Genomic DNA, 5,098 nt, shown 5'->3' on the forward strand with positions numbered 1-5,098 from the left:
TTTACCCATCCTTGCAGAGGCTGCGCCTCGTCATCTGGATGTATCTGTCTGGACAGTTAGAAATGGACGGCGAGACGCGGTGTCTTCGGCGCTGGCACACGCGCTTCTATGCTGTACGGGGGAGCAGACTTGAGATGCCTGTCGTCCATTATTAGAACCCCCCCCCCCATTATTAGAACCCCCCCCCCTTCTATAGTATTCACCCCTCTCTGGGGAGTCATCTTTTCAATTTATGTACCATAGAGTGTTTTGTGTAGTACTTTGGAATGTGAGTAATATGCGTTTTGTATGTATGTATGTATGTATGTATGTATGTATGTATGTATGTATGTATGTATGTATGTATGTATGTATGTATGTATGTATGTATGTATGTATGTATGTATGTATGTATGTATGTATGTATGTATGTATGTACCCAATAACTTCTCTTTGCATGTATAGAATTAAACGGTTTTACAGACGCTCGCTAAATAAAAACTGATAAGAACTCTTCTTATCAACAATTGTTACAAACGGTACAGAATCATTCCGAGTTTTCGCAGAGACAAAATCAGCAGTACTTTCTTTTCACAATCAATTATAACTATCAAGCCTTGACAATTGAAGTCACCTGCATACTGAAGCAGCCATTTTATTTATTCTTGTGTTACTGAGGTTTATGTGTACGAAGTTCTCATTAATGGCTTGGCTTACTTTCTCGTTCACATCTTCTTGTAAGACGACGAACCAGCCTGTATCAATGGATGATTGTTTTTCGAGAGTGAAGAAGCCGAGATATCTGCTCGGGTCATTTTTGGTGTCCTTTGCTGGAAGTCTGTTTCCTCGGATTCGTTAGAGACTTTACGCCTTCCTGGAGACCTTTCCCGATCCTTTTGGACAACTTTGTTGGACATGCGCCAGTTAGGGGCTAGTAGGGAGTGAGCACAATACCGAGAGCTCGAACCTATGGCCCCTTGCTAAGTAAGCATGAAACTACTTCTGGTAACGCTGTATCGCCTCTACTACAAAGTCTTTTGACATAATCGTGTCACTACTCGTTCTGGTAGAGCTGAGGACTCGCTGGAACATTTGTAAAATATGCAACGTGCGTCTTTTACGAAATATCTGCGTGAACGAACACGCAAGGGAAGCATGCTTGGACAATGCGGACAACAGTATGATCGAACTTTTCCGCTCATTGCTTTGCCTCTACTGGTTGTGAGCCACCACTCACGAGCCCCAAGCTTCTAAGAAGGAGCAAAGGCAATGCAGACCTTGAGCTTTTAAAAGCCTATCTACACCAACAAAAAAGGCGAAGACTAACAGTGCGGAAAAGAACTGCCTGCGCGGCTTCTGTTTACATATCCGAAATGTTTTCTGCCTAAATGAACGTTTTCCGCAAATATCAGCTTAAATTATGTTCCCTAATGACGCTGGGCTCCGATGTTCTAATTATGGTTTCAATATTTTGGCCCCGCCTAAACTGGCAGTGCCTCACAAAAATTCACCGATTAGCTCATCGTCCCTCCCCACGGTAATCTTTAGTAAAAGGCGAAAGATTATTTCGTATGTTCAGGAGGGACCAGGGCGTTCGATGCCCTCCCGACGGCAATGTCCGACGACGTCCTTCAAACGGGACTCCTATCTAGGACCGCTTGCGCTGTCCACTCAAGACAAAATCGTCTGCCTGAAAAATGGACGGAAGGCATAGGGCGCCCCGTAATGCGAAGACCGTGTTAACAGCAAGCGATTTGTTAACTTATTCAAGAACACTCTATATGCATAAGGCAGCGGCGCGAAATTAACTGCCACAGAACGTTGCTTTGCTCTCGAAAACCGCCGCGGCAGCGCTCTGCGGCGGAGAAGTTGATAGCGCGAGGTGCTCTCTTAATCGCGTGGCTAGAACTTATCGAGAGTCAAACCCAGCCCGATAGCTGAACGAGTTGCAAGCACGATAGCGCGATAGCGCGATAGCACGACACTGACCCAGAACTCGCGTGAATCTATGTCAGCTCTGTATTGCAGGACAACACGTTGCGGTGCGACAAGCACGTTGAGCCAAGTTTCAAAGACTTCTACTGCAAAATGAGGGCAGAAATAACTCTTAATGTTAAGCAGAAGGGTGCGATGAAGAGCACTGAACTAAATTTCTTGTTATTTCTTTGAACTGAATCTCTTATTTTAAGCACAATCGCTCCTACATATTTCTCAGTTTAAACAGAAACAAATGATATGAGCAGTGTGGCCAATGTGGAATTCCGCCACTTTTTTGCAATACAGAACGCTTTAAATTAGGAGTCGAAAAGCGCCAGTGAAGTGTAAAAAGGACACAAATGAAAACCACTCACGCTTGCTATAGCGGTGTCCTCAGACTTCTAGCAGGTAATTATTTATAAGGTTTAAGGCGGTAGAATTTACCTCTACAAAGCACGACATTTGGGCAACATTTTGTATATAAATATTCTATATGCGCAGGAATCGCCCCTTTATGGCGATTCCATCGAATATAAATTCGAATATAAATATTCGAATTGTGTATGTGGATTTTAGACCCGATATGGCCTGAACCCACTCGAAACGGTCAGTGAAGGTGTTTGGCACCTGTTTGCAACAATTTTATTTTCGGCTCGCTGTTCGATTCGAAGCTTTCAAGGACTAGCGTTTCTGACGGGCTAAGCCTAATCGACGCCCTCAGGGCCCACCACGACCACGGCTGCTCCCGGGCCACAGCCGGGCGGCGCTGCCGCCACAGCGCATCCGGAAGATGTGACCTTCAAAATTTTACGCCCGGCGACCTTAACTCCGTGCCAACCACCGACTACGACCCCACAGTCAAGCCAAGTTACAAGGCGTTCCGATTATCCGCCATTACCGGCGGGTCACGAGCAGATGGATGCTGCGCCATACTACGTATCCAGCCAAACCCTGACTCCGACACCACAAACGCCACAGGTTACACCGACTACAACCCCACAGTCAAGCCAAGTTACGAGAAGTTGTGATTACCCGCTCTTACCGGTGGGGCATGAACAGATGGACGCGGCGCCGTACTTCGCATCCAGCCGAACGCTGCCTCCGACGCCACAAACGCCACAAGCTACAGGGAGCGTTGATTACCCGCTATTGTCGACGGTGCACGAGGAAATGGATGCCGCAGCTCTGACTGTCTCTGCAAGCCCTCCTGCTCAGGTTAAGACAACTACAGGATGCAGCATGACTTCAACCTATCGCAAGCGTCAAGTGTCCCCGCAACGTCTGCACACAGAACGGGTGAGTCGTCCTCATTTCACTGTTCTGATCAGGCCACTTAACAAAGTGCATGTCACAAACATCCCGAAACAGGCTATTACCAACGCAATAGAGCAAAGCGCTCAGTCTCAGTGTTTTTCGGATATGGCCATTCTCCGCTTTGATTCTGCTGCTAACTGCATCCGCATAACTGTCAGGGACGCTGAGCATTTCAAGAAGCTGTGTAGTACATTGACCCGTTTAATCGCGCGAACGCGGGATTCTGTCCAAGCGTTCGATGTGGACACGTCCCCACTGAAGCAGCCTGCGGTTGGCAGCACGCGAGGTGTGATCAGAATTAGAGAAGGCCTCACGATGGACTATATCATGGCACATCTGCGCTGCGAGACAGCTGAAATCACAGACATACGCATGCTCGGCAAGGCAAATTTGCTACTTCTGACCTTCGCATCAGACGCATTACCTTCTCGGCTAGTATTCGACTACGAGATTACACGAATCCGTGAATACCGCCCGCGCCCAGTCGCATGTTATAACTGTCACCGCATCGGCCATGTAGCCAAATACTGGTCGTTTCCCGCCGTTTGTCGGGATTGCGGTAAGAACCCGCACCCTGAGGACCCCGGCTGCAAGCAGTTTCCTCATTGCGTAGCCTGCGGCGCTTCCACGCATATCGCCCTGAGTGCCCAGTGCCCGGCTCGAGCTTATGCAAAGCCTGTCGACAAATCGGCACCTAAGGAGTCGGATGATCCGAATACGCATCAGGTGACATCCTCACATACTGTCTCCAAACATGTATCATATGCTGAAAAGACCTCTTCTCCAGGTTTAGCCGAGGTCATTGAGAGCCTCAGAGCAGAAATATCTGAACTACGCCAGGAAAATCAGCGTCTCCGGGAGATGATAACTAAGGACAAGATAACAATGGACACCCGAACTCGTTCCCAGACTCCGCAACGCAGCCGCTCACAGAAGGGCCGCAAAAGCCGTTCGCCTACCCGCCGGCCGCAACCGGTCACAGCGTCTGATTCCGCCTATACCCACATGCTCGGGCTAATCCGACAGGAACGCGCCCAAGAGACACAGAAGCTGGAAGAAACTCTGCGAAAGGAAGTTAATGCAACTCTTACTGCTGCCCTCACTTCCATGCAGAGCCATCTGCAGACTATGTTTGAGGAGTTCCAACTTACCACACTCACAGACGATAGTAAGCGTCGTAAATCTGTGTCCCTTTCATGATTACTATGGCTAATGGGATTCAATGGAACTGCAGAAGCTTCAATCAGAACGGTCCTACCCTTCGTACAATTGTGCCTCAGCGCCGTCCTCTTTTCATACTTCTTCAAGAAACGGGCGGTCCTTGTAAAATTCCTGGTTACTGCACTTACCAGACACCTACTATCCAACATAAAAACGGCCGTTCAGAGGGACAGGCGGCCGTCTTAATCCGAAACGATTGTCCTTCCACTCTGCTCTCGCTTCAATCCCTTTGCTCTTCCACTCGTGAGATTGTTGCAGTAAAAATCTTCCCCCGTGGCCAAAAACCTTTCGTCGTAGCATCGGCCTATTTCCGGCCAGGCAACGTCATGGCAGAACCCTGTACCTGGCTCCCTGACCTTGAAAACGCAGCACACCCTTATCCTATTCTTATTGGCGGAGATTTCAACGCACATCACGTAGCCTGGAGCTCATCTCAGCCTAACCAACGTGGTAAACACCTATATGACGCCCTTGATCAAACTCTTCTTACCCTGTGCAACGAACCTAACGTGCCGACCCGTATCGGTCTCCATCCCTCTCAAGCAGACACTACACTGGACCTTACATTCTCATCACCGCGTCTTCTTCGGCGCTGGGAAGTCCTTTC

At 48.4% G+C, this 5,098-nt stretch overlaps 1 non-coding gene across 1 annotated transcript; it reads right to left on the reverse strand.

Moving 5' to 3' along the window:
* Positions 1-1,453: 1,453 nt before the first annotated feature.
* LOC146195776 (U5 spliceosomal RNA) lies at positions 1,454-1,573 on the reverse strand. Its single transcript, XR_014706247.1, has one exon. It is a non-coding gene; the product is annotated as a U5 spliceosomal RNA (small nuclear RNA).
* Between the last annotated feature and the right edge of the window lie 3,525 nt (positions 1,574-5,098).

This window comes from Amblyomma maculatum, chromosome 3 (assembly GCF_055883805.1).
Source record: "Amblyomma maculatum isolate TAMU_Amacu chromosome 3, ASM5588380v1, whole genome shotgun sequence".
NCBI classification, from domain to species: Eukaryota; Metazoa; Arthropoda; class Arachnida; order Ixodida; family Ixodidae; genus Amblyomma; species Amblyomma maculatum.